Source organism: Cynocephalus volans, chromosome 18, assembly GCF_027409185.1.
Source record: "Cynocephalus volans isolate mCynVol1 chromosome 18, mCynVol1.pri, whole genome shotgun sequence".
NCBI classification, from domain to species: domain Eukaryota; kingdom Metazoa; phylum Chordata; class Mammalia; order Dermoptera; family Cynocephalidae; genus Cynocephalus; species Cynocephalus volans.
Genome location: NC_084477.1, coordinates 14,819,131 through 14,831,259, shown reverse-complemented (window position 1 = coordinate 14,831,259; position 12,129 = coordinate 14,819,131). Strand labels below are relative to the sequence as shown.

Here is a 12,129-nt window from a genome sequence, read left to right as displayed (position 1 = left end):
GCTTGTTTTCTTTTCATGGAAACGACAGCCCTGGACGGACATTTGAATAATGTAGCTTCCTGGAGAATTCAGAACCTAAGCACAGCCTTGCATCTCTAATGGCATCTTGGGGAAACTGAGGAATGGGTGTGAGATGTGGAGGGTAGAATCTAAATATCAGTTTAAAAAGAAAAACAAGGGGGGTTTAGCGAGAAATTGATAAAGGGCCACAAAAACTGATTAAATTGTATAATGATAAACATAGTAATAAAATAAATTAATTAAAATTTAAAAACCTTTATCTTTTTAAGTCAAAAGAATAAGGCAATGGTTGAACAAGCAAAATGAATGAGTTTTCTCCAATTCTTTTATTTTTAAATTATCTTCATATTTATAAAGTATATCTGTCCATTTCTTTTAAGTAAGGGCAAAATTATCCTAAGAAATCCATAGCGTAGAGCTCATACTTTCAACAGAACTAACCATGGCAATGACAACCACTATTATTGCACCATTATTATTTATTACATGTTTATTTCCTACATTAATGTGATTTAACACATTAGCAGCCCGAGTCTCTCCTTGCAGGAGGGAAGCCTGCTCGGTGGGCGGTCGATCTGCAAAGCTGTCTCCCCAGCCTGGACTGTGGCTGTGTCCTTCTGTGTGGCTGTGTCCTTCTGTGCAGCTGCATGCTCCGGCTGAGTGAGAGGGAAATCTCACGTGACCAAGGATGGCCCCAGACTCCCCACTATCTCACTTCCTTTGTGGGCCTTGTAGAGACACTCAGGGGACTGAGGAAGCTGGCTGTGGCGGCTGCTTGGGAGATTTATGACCTAGAACTCAACTTGGGGGTAAAACTTTGAGGGACGCTGAGAGGGGCTCTTTCCCCCCTAACGTGAGCCCAGAACATGCAAGTCCCCAGCTCACGGGAGAGACTTGGGCTGTCTCTCAAGAATGTCTCACTGGTTGTTGATCATTGAAAAAAAAACCACTTTCTTGGTTATGTGATCACGAGTTCGCCTTATGAGATAGCAGTATATTATTACCTGCCAGCTCCTTAGTGATCTGCGTCTGGACAATAAGACCTTTGTACCCACAGTTTGTTCTTTCCAAGCCTTCGCAGACCATCGTCTGGTTTTGCCTGCTCAGCAGCCCTGCACGAGAAAGCAGGAACTGTTTGCCCCGCTTGCAGTACAGGAAAAGGTCAGCCAGCTTTTGCAGGAGCCATTGGAATTTGAGCCTAGATTTTCCAGCTCATTTTTCTTCTCTTTAGCCCATTTTGATAGTTAGCTATCCACGCCTCCCTCCTCCCTAACCCATTAAGACCTGTTGAGAAGGGGGGAAAAAGCCCTTTTTCAGAGTATGCTCTGCAAGAAACTTTGTATCTTGAAAACATTAACTCATTTCTAATCACTAAGTTCTCCTACCGATTCCTGTTCTATCTTGGACCTATTGCCCTGTTTAGCATAAGGACAAACCATAAACCACATGAGATGAACTTCCTGTCCACAAGTAGTATATTGTGGTGGGCAGAGTTCTCAGATGACCCCCAATGCCCCACGCCCTTGGGTAATTCCCTCCCCTTGAGGGTGAGCAGGGCTTTAATTTGCTTCTAACCAATATACAAAGGGGAAGAGGTATTGCTCCTGTGATTATGTTATGTTATAAGGCAAAGGTGAAAGGCTTTTTGCAGATGTAATTAAGATCTCTAAGGAGTTGACTTTAAGTTAATCAAAAGAGAGATTATCTTGGGTGGGTCTGAGCTAATCAGATGAGGCTTTTAAAGGAAGGTCTAGAGGTCAGATGCTTGAAGCAACAGGTTCTCTCTCTCCCTGGCTGGCCTCGAAGAAGCAAGCCTCCATGCCACTTAAGCTTCAAGGAATGAATTCTGCGCTGTAAGCTTGGGAGAGAACCTCGAGCCTCTAAAGAGACCCCAGCTCCTGCTGATATGTTGATTGAGTCCTATGAGGGACCCCGAGCAGGGGATCCAGCCAACTTGTGCCCAGCCTCCTGGCCCGTGGAAGCTGTGAGATAATAAATGTGTGCTGTTTTGAGCTGCTAAGTCTGTGGCAATGCGTTACACAGCACGTATGACCTAGAAGTTGCTGCTACTCAACCTAATTTAGAAAGTGTCTGTAAAAGCTAAGAATTGCAAAAAAAAAAAAAAAAAAAAAAAATTTTTTTTTTCCTTAACTTCTTGGAGTATTACATAAATAAGAGGAGAAAGTGATGTGTGACACTAATAATGATTCCATGGTGATAAAACCAGTTTTGTCATTTAGGAAGCAATAGTGACAGCTATATTTTCTTCCTCTTTTTCTCCTTGTCTTGCACACGCAGTTGCTCAATCAACTGAAAATCAGAAGGTCCTATTAACATCAGCAGTCCCATTTGGGAGTATGAGATAACTATCACAAGAAGGCATTTTTAATTTCTCTCACAGCTAGAGCTGTCACCTTGCACAGAAAGAGGTAGACTTCGTGCAAAAACACAGGAAAAGCTTTCTCTGGGACACTGGATTTCCAGTGTCCACAGGCCCTCCGTAAGCATGGAGACTCTTCAAAGCCTAAAACAGCGCCTGGTACTTAGTAGGAACGTGGTCAGCACATAGGAGGCACTCAGTGGATATCCAGCGTACAAAAGTGGCACCAGCTCTTGAAAATGACCTTCGCGTTAAAATGTCAGATGAAATGGTTAGTCTGTCAAACACTTAGCAGCTTACATTTTAGTGATCCTTTCTAATATCACCTTTATTAACCAAAATGTGGAATGTTCTCATGGCTGTTGTGATGGTTCGTTGATAGCATAAGACGGGGGAGAGACAGGAAAGAGTGGGCAGGGGGCGACACAAAAGCCCTGGCTGGGTGGGGGTCACCTCGGGCCTGCTCTGAAGAGGGGAGACCAGGCAGGTGCAATAATGGAGCTCACAGCTGAGCTCACAGGTGGAAGAACAGAGGACCCCCCAGAGAGCCCATTTTGACAACAAACTGCAGGAAGAGTGTTACTGAAACAGACAAGATGAGAGGTCAACAGGCCAAAGCCTGGGCAGAGGCCTGGTGGTGGCTTTGCCACCAAAAACAGGCCCTGTGCTTACCAGCTATGTGAACCTGGCTGGGTCATGCGACATGCTGAGCCCTGGTTCCCTGGTTAAACAGCAGGGATGATTCAGGACCTCTGTCCTCAGGCTCCTGTGCCAGGCTGCTGTGGGGACTCAGCAATAAATATTAGTGATTATGATTCACGGAGGTAACCCTAAATCCTCAGTGACCAGAGTGACTGGTTGGATGCTGCAATGTCTAGGGAAGACGTCATAGTCTGCTTCTCATTCCAGAAGATTCCACGGTCATCCTTGTGACCTCACTCATGCCTGCGCCAACTTAGCAGGGAGAGTGCGTGGACTGTGGTGTGGCAGGCGGGCAAAGCCTCCAACAGGCAGTGCGGGCACAGCTTGGCCATCGTCTCGGTCACCCTCCCTCCTCCCCCATGGTCAGCTGTGGCTGCCCGACGGTGGCACTCTGTTCTCCCTTCTGTTCGGAGCTTCTGCGGTGGCTGGGACTTGCCCCGGCTCGCCAGCCCCAGGTCTGCTCTGGGCCACCTGCAAGGGGTCGTGCTTGCTGGGGAATCGCAAGGGTGGCCTCCTTCAAACGGAGAGGAAAAGCCCCTGGAACCAGTTTGAATCTAAAACATCATAGCCACCATGAGGAAGACAACAGCCGTGGTGTTGGCAGACACCGGGGGACACTGGGGACGCCTGGGGACACTGGGGAGCCATGCACAGGCAGGGTCTGAGTAGGCCTGAGACCCTCCAGGCAGGGGAGACGATCCTTCCTGGCTGACTCCCCCGACTCTGTGTTTCCTACAATTCTGCAGCAAAGATCCAGGAACATGAGAAAAGGAAACAGAAAATGTGTCCTGCAATCCAAATTTAAGCCGAGGACAGGACAGACAACGTCAGCCAAGTAGAAATTAGGCCAACAGTGCTTTCTTGGGGCTCCGGCTTTTTTCCAAATGCCCAAACCTGTTTAACTGCTTAGAGTGAACTCTAGTTCTGGGAGACGGTTCACTATGGGAAAGGAAATTTAATTAGCCCTGTGACCTCACCTTCTTAGTCAAATGGTACATTCACAGGGATTGCCACCAATCGATTCCTGAAAGAAAGGAAAGAGGGAGGGAGAAAGAGGGAGAGACAAAGACAGAGAGAGAGAGGAAGCAAGAGACATTCTTCAATTAAGAATTACACTGAGAGATGTTGTCCTATATCAGTTGCAGAAAGAACGCCTGCACTGTGGCTCCAGCAGATTCCCAGGTTGCATTACGCAGGTGCAGGACTGCTTGACCCCCAACTCTCCACAGTAACGTAAGTGACCAGATTTCTCCGAGTAGGACTACTCGAAAGGTAATAGGAACGGGCCACATTCGTGCATTGCTTTACAGTTTGCAAAGCTGTTGCGTAATCCTGGTTACATTTGGTTCTTCCTGGCTGTGCTGCAAGGGAGGCGTGTCCGTCCCCACGTTAGAAGCGAGGACACAAAGTTACCAGCGTCCAAGCCAAAACCTGATGCCAAACTCCATGACCTTCCTGCTGTGCTGGGCTCCATCACGTCCTGGGAGGATGGGACGTGCCAACAAGGCCTTCCTTCTGACAGGGGGGAAACTGAGGCACGGGCTAGAAAAGCAACTGGATGAAATGGCACAGTGGAGACCATCAGCTCTTAGTTAGAACACCTCAGAGTTTCGATTTACTAAAATCGACATGGTTATGTAAAGCAAAGAAAAAATAAAACAGAGGCAAATGATGAAATGAAATAAACATGAAATTAAGGGACTGGGAGGAGGAAAGGAGACAGAAAAATGACCTTAAGTTATCATGAGAAAGGCTGTGCACGGAGACAGCATTACACCTAGTGGGAATTGGGAGGACTGAGGATTGATTGTGACTTCATGTGTCATCATGTGCTAATATGATTATCTCATATTAGCTAGTCTATGTGTCCTATGAATAATGTCATCTCAGCGCTTCTGGGCAATGGGAGTGGAGCTCCAGGCCCTTAACAAAAACAAACCCGGGCAGAGTCTGAGTCATCTAGTACATGTGAATCACAAGAAAAAGACAAGTCTCAATTTGGGATCAGAAAATACACGGTGCACACATTTCCAAGGCCTGGACAGAAGGGAAACTGGGGCAGACCAGACTAGAAGGCTGGCTACTCCTCCTGCATGCCCTCCTTGTGATCCGCTTGGCACATCCACCCGGGCCCACCCTCCGCTTCAAACGCTGCCCCTGTGGTTGACAGTCTGCAAGACTGTGCAAAGGGTGGCTTTCTAGTCTGAGCAAAATCCCTCAGCGAGGCCCAGGTCCCAATGACTTAACATGCTGAGCGCAGGGTGTGCATGTGTTTCCTCTTCCAAGTGCTTTTGTTACACTTTATTATTTTTCCTACCTAAATATTAGGCTGTCTCCGTGATGCAAGACATCCTTCCTTTCTAGAATTGCCAGGAAGCACCGTTGCCTCCCACATGTTAGACTTCATGTAATTCAAACCAAAGTTTGATTCTATTTCTCCTAATTCAGGAAAAGTTGCACACTTGGCAACCCGCATGGAAAAACACACACAAAAAATAGATGGTAGTGGATTTGGAGGGTGTTTTTCTCATTTTGGTTGTGTTTGTTTCATAAAGCACACGGGAGAATTAAGCTCAAAAAGCAACTGCTTAGAGAGATAGACGTTCTTGTAATTCATGTTGTGCATAATGGATTTGGCAGGCCCAAGCACAGAAATTTCCAGAAGTGTTTGCGTGGCAGCGGTTCTTAGCCAATTCACATTTTTTAGCTGTCCTGGCCAGCTGCCCAGCCTGCAGAAAAAAGTCTTGTATCTCCGCAAGTTTGGCCGGCCTCACGGACCAGTTTCCAAACTGCATGGCAACACTGGGTGAGCTTATTTTTAAGTGCCAAAAAAACTCCTGCTACTTATATTGTTACTAAATACCAGATGTGCTTAATACAGAGCAAACAGAGCCAAACCTAGAGTAATCAAATAACCTATCATTAACATTTTCTAAAAACAAAAAATGCAATTGGAACACCAGATTACTGTTTTTCTTTGTTTTCTTTACGCCCTATTACTGGAACCCCTAGGGTGATCGGAACAGGACACGGGCGGGGAGGCCAGCTCCGAAGACGCTGTTTACAATCACACCCTGCACATCTGAGACATGTGTGTGTGAGAAAGTCAAGGCCTGCACAGATTCCCTCTGGGCCCCACTCCTCACAAGGACCCTCCCCCAGCCCGCAGGGGAGGGACCCTGCAGGCTGAAGCTCTCACCCCGCTGGCTGCAAAGCAGGACAGGCTGAACTGGAATTTGACCTTGCAGGAGAGAAATGCAGAGGGAGACAGGAGGGTAGCATGGGGGACTTGGCAAACCAGAGAATATGCAAGAGCTGGAAGCTGCTGCTGCTGCTGCTGCTGCTGGAAAAACACAGAGAGATTCTGAAAGGCTGGAAGAGGCAAGAGCACACCGTGTGGCTTTGTCGAGGCCCGGGCGGGGCTTCCATTGGTGATGCTGAAATATTTCTCAATACAAAAATCTGCAATTCCATTTGTTCTGTTCCACTTTCATTGCTATATATATTTTTTCTTTTTTTGGCAAATTTTCTGGGAATCCAACGGGAAGAGAAATGTGGCTGGAAGTTTCCCTCCCTTTGCCCCATTCAGGGTCATGGCTGTGAATTGTTTCTCCACACCTCTATGTCCCCCACTTCTTGAGTGCGTATTTCTCACCCCCCAGGGTGGGGGTAACCCTGGTAGACAGTGAGCCTGTGTGTTGGGAGTGATTAGAGAGAGATGGAACATTGCAGAATGAAGTTTTATGGATGGACGTGGAATCCTGCCATAAGAAATTTTATTTTAGCGTTAACTCTTCTGAAAATATCTGTTGTCTGCTTTAAGACAACTATGTAAAGAAAGAAATCATTGACTCAACCTTCGGAGAGCTGGTCTAAGAAACCTATTATTAAAAATGTATTAGACAGGATATTAATCCTTTGTCAGATGTGTATTTTGCAAATATTGTCTCCTACTCTGTTGGTTGTGTTTTTACCCTGTTGATTGTTTCTTTTGCTGTGCAGAAGCTTTTTAGTTTGATATAGTCCCATTTGTTTATTTTACTTGTACTTGCCTGTGCTTTTTGGGTCCTATTCGTGAATTCTGTCCCCACCCCTACTTCCTGCCGTGTATCCCCTATGTTTTCTGTAAGGAGTTTTATTGTTTCAGGATGTATACAACCATTCACAACAACATGGATGGACTTAGAGAAAATTATATTAAGTGAAACAAGTCAGGCACAGAAAGAGAAATACCACATGTTCTCACTTATTGGTGGGAGCTGAAAATAAATAAATAAACACACAAACAAATCAAGGCCGGGGGGGGGGGGAAGAAGACAGAATAACCACAAAAATTCCTTGAACTATTTAAGTCAAGTGAATAGATATGATGTGGGGGGGGGGGGGAGAGGAACAGGTAAAGGGGCACGAAAATCAACTACAATGTTTATTGAGAAGTAAAATAAAAATAAAATAAAAATAAATAAATAAAAATGTATTATACAAGGACACTTGGAAAAGCGCGTGGGAAGATTCATAGTCTTTTTTCTAATTCTTTTTTTCCATGAACTTTCTGAAGTGCCCTCACCACCCACCCGTGCTTGAAAGCCATCGTGCCAAGCCACACTCAGGGCGAGAATGTGCGCAGCGTTTCTCTGCCGCATGACACCACTAGACAGAGAGACCATGAGCTTGGTCTAATTAACAAGGAAAGGCTTTAAACATGTTTGATTTCAGCGGATGTGAATAGTGAAATAATGTGGAGCTGATGTCTACCAGTACCTTTTGAACTTGCCTGCTAACCATAGTCACATGTGTTTTGCACAACAGATGTGTTCCTGAAAAGTCGGGTGTGAATCCACATGCAAAGCGGACTTATGTTTTCAATGATCTTAGAGGAACCACGTGTCAGGGAAGAAGCCACAGAGAAAGGTGGTACCTTCCCCTGGTGGATCTGGGTTCGGTTTGGACACCCCCACGCCCACCCCAACCCCTGGCCCAGGCTGAGCCTTGCAGGACACAGTCAGCCTCATCCTCCCCCCCGCTTTCCCTGCTGGGCCACACAGAGGAGAGAGCTGGTCCCAGAGCAGGGTCAAGACAGGGCTGTTTTGTTCTCCAGCAGCAAGGCAGGGGATGCTGGAGGAAACCACCCCAGAGACAAGCTCTGCAGAGAGCAAGTGAAGGCTGAGTCTAAAAACAAAAGTGGAGGAGCCCATCTCCTTGGAGCTGTTTATATTACATAACTCAAATAAACACAGCAGTGCAGGAACGGTTCCACTGGCGACGGCCAGGACCGCCAGAGGCAGACGAAGGGCGTCTCCTCCAGCCACCCTGGGCAGAGATGGCTTTTTTAGAACAACAGCAATAGTAATAATAATAATAAGCGAGGATGCACCAATACAATTAGGCAGGATATTCTGCATACATGAAATGGAAAGGAGCCACTCTAAGTAGGACTTTTCTCCAGCTAAGGAAATAAATACTAATCAGAACACCCGGGAAAGCAGTAAAATGACACCAGAATCCTATTTCCATTTGCAAAGTAGGGAAATGGGACACTTCCAGAGGATTGTCTGAGCCCTTGAAGCCGCTGTGATGTCAGACAGGAGCAGGGTGGGGCGTTCTCCAGCAATGCAGCAGCAGCTGACGCTGCAAGATTTTAGCCCCTTCTCAGCCCAGGGCTCTGTGGGGGACCCCAGCCTTCTGGGAAGCCATGGGCAGTTTACATGGAGTCCGTGTGACGAATCAAAAGAGCTGCCAGCTTGGTGCATGAGCACAGTCCCCGAGTCTGAACGAGATCAGAGTAGTGAAATTGAGAGCAGTCGAGGACCTACATCTTTTCCTCTGTGCCCTGCAGTCCCCCTGGACAGCGGCCCCTGTCATATGCCAGGGGACAAGAATAGACATGAAAATTGAGAACACAAGCCTGAGCACGGGCTGATGGTACCAGCTGCCAAAAATTGCCCCATTAGTAGGCTATGGGGACATGCTAGGGAACATTTTCTCCAGGAGGCGTGTGTTTAAAAATATATCTTTGTTCAAAGCCAGCAGGGGAGCAGGGGGGACACTTCCTCCTCCAGGATGGTCGGTGCTCACTGTCTCTGTGATTTGCTGCAGACCCCTGACCCCTCTGATGCCTGTGTCACTGAGAGCGACTGAGACTCTGACACTTAGCAAGTTAGCATTTGGGACAGTTCCTGCATGAAAGCTGCACTCCAGAACTGTCCTCCCCAGTGTGTTTGCTGGGTGCCCACAGATGAGAGAGGACAGTGTGTCCTCTCTCACTCCACGGATGTGCCCCTGAAGACGTTTCTCTCTCGGTTTGCTTATTCTCCAAAGTAGGACAGTTCCTACCCGTCCCCAAGGATGTTTAGGAGGAATGGCTAAGAGAAGTTACGTAAAAGGACTTGCAAATAAAGTTCAGGACCCAGCGCTGAATGATCCCCTCCCTGGGTGCTCCCCTTGAGCACACCCTGCCCACAGAGCGCCCTGTGGATGGGAGCTGGTCTGTACGGAAGAGGTGTCCCCTCCTCCAGAGGCATTTGCTTTGCAGGAACCACCGAAATCCTGACATGTCCAAACGCATGTTCTGGGTACGAAACAGCAGGTGTGGAGCTGGGAGGCTGGGAGGTTGCCAGGATCCACCCTTGGGCACGAGGGTTTGGCACCTCTTCCCCAGGGGGAGACGGAAGTGAACAGACCAACACGGGGTCAAGTTCAAGTCTGCCTCAGTGAAGCCCTGGGGACGTCGTCCTTGAAAAACAAGTGGGACAGTGTGACAGCTGTTTAAGGACGCCAGAGGAAGGGATCTTGGGGGAAACCTCCCCAAGGACCACTCTGTTGGCAGGAGTCTGTTATGAGTGACACAGAAGACAGACAGCCAGAGTGGGGCCAGCCAGGCCCGGTGAGCTCTCTGATTAGCCAGCAATCAGAAGCACCAGACAGGTGGAAAAGCCAGCAATAATAATAACCTTGATTGCCACTGTTGTCATTGGGGCCTATGAAGAAATAGACTGTCCTTACCCTGTGGCCCTGTGACAACCTTGACCGTGAATCGTTGGCCACATGGCCATCCTCTCAGCCCTTCAGTTGTTTACGTTGGGGTCTTTATAAACAGGACGCAAATCAGTTTTCATGGTTGTCAGAGGAGTACTTGTGACTACTTTTAAATCTGCTTCGTCATGTGAGCTGCGTTCCTCATGGCAAATGGGTACTGGGACCCAAGGACGAGGAATAGGGACAAAGCTGCTGCCACTGAAGCAGGCTGTGAATTCCTTTTATGGAAGCCGCTGGACTCAGACCCCAAAGACCTGGAATTGGCTCCTGGCTCAACCATTTCCTGGCTGTGCTACCTGGGGCATGTCAGTTAGCCTGTCTGGCCTCACCTGTACACTGGAGCTAAGGACACCTTACCTGTCAGAGTGGATTGGAGGGTCAAAGGAGGTATCTCCCCGCCAGGAGCAGACTATTAGCTGAAACACTGAATTCGTCATCTGTGGGCACAGACAGGGCGTCTTACCTCTGAGAGCACTAACCCTTGCCATCAACTGACGGGTGAAGAGTCTGGGGGCCCCCTGTCTTGCCCCTGGGGGCAGAGGCACAGAGCTAGGGAGTCAGCCTGCCCACGGTCCCCAGTTGCAGGCAGCAGAGCTGGAACAGGCTGTGCTGTGCCCCTTTAATCCAGAGCGCTGGCCACCAGACTCTCCAGCCTCTTCAGCAGCTCACGAGATCTGCTTCCATTTCTCCTGGGCCCAAATGGCTCCCCGCTTCCTAGGGGCACTCCCTGGTTCACACCCCTGGGGTACCAGCTGGGGAATGGAAGGCCCAGAGAGAAGATAAATAGGCACCTGGGAGAATGAGACTTGTTATATTCTTTCTAGATGAGTCTCCACGCTGTGGCAACCCCGGGCGAGTCCCAGGCCTGCAGCAAACCTGTGCACTCTGGGGCTGTCTCAACATGCTGTTTAGAAAGTCAAGATTTTCCGTGTAAACTTTGTTCTCTTTTCCTTTCTTCAGGGATTCAGAGTGGGAGCTCTTTGCATCTTTCCTCTCCAAGTCTCTTTGGTGCTGGAATCTGAGGCCACACGCCCCAGGCCAGGACATCTCCGTCAGAACAAGCCCGGGAGGCCACTGTCCTATCACAGAGGGCAGCACAGCGGGTGGTGCTGGCTCCCGAGTTTGCTGTGGTTTGGGTGACTCCGTGGCACTATTTTTGGCAGAAATTTTTTTTTTATCCTTGCTCTTGATCACAAGCCCTTCGGGCGAATGACAGCAGAATTGCAGGCTTGAATGGGCTTGTTTGACAGGCCGAATTTCCTCCTGGGCGCTGCTGCTGACTTTTAAAAAGGAACTCCAAGAGAAGGATGGTAATTTCACACTAATTCCTTGCTATGATTTGCTTTCGAGTTTAAAACGTCGTGTTTCAATCACCCTCACTGCACGGCGGAAGGGAGAGGACGGGACATGCATGTGGTTAATGTGTTTGTAATAGACACACACAAAGGCACCGCTTTGCTCGGAAGCAACAATAGTGTGTAAACACTGATCAACGCTTCAAGGGAATCTCTGCCAGGTACAAACAAGTGCATTCAAAGGAATTCATAATAAATTACCAGCTCTGGCAGAGAGAGCTGCTTTTAACATAAAACCTCACATTTGACATCTCCTTTATCCTAGCATTTATTAGAATATCTTTATCTTCCAGGCAGCATTAAGTGGGAGAGTCAGGATGGTTTGATGCAAACCCCAAAAATGGGAGGGTCTGAAAGCCTGGATGACTCTAAACACACTGGGGAAAGATTGGTTCCAGCTTGAAAAAGGCTATGTTCATAGGTACCAGCTGAAAGGGGAAGAAACAGCCTCCACTCTGCACAGGGGGTCAGGCTGAGCTTGGGGAAACTTCTCGGGAAAAGGACGGAGGCTCCTGGAGAGGCCAGTGGAGATGCTGTGCCCAGGTTAGCAGCAGGAAGTGAGTCCTTTTCCTGATGTGCAAATCTGCCGTGGGAGTGCCCTAATCCCACCCCCTTGCCACCTCTCACCACGCTTAC

At 48.1% G+C, this 12,129-nt stretch overlaps 1 long non-coding RNA gene across 1 annotated transcript; it reads right to left on the bottom strand.

Annotated features, from left to right (window-relative positions):
- Positions 1–391: 391 nt before the first annotated feature.
- Positions 392–11,227, bottom strand: LOC134366408 (uncharacterized). Its single transcript, XR_010022318.1, has 3 exons — positions 10,930–11,227; positions 10,496–10,575; positions 392–677 (listed from the first exon to the last, which is right to left on the bottom strand). It is a non-coding gene; the product is annotated as an uncharacterized LOC134366408 (long non-coding RNA).
- Between the last annotated feature and the right edge of the window lie 902 nt (positions 11,228–12,129).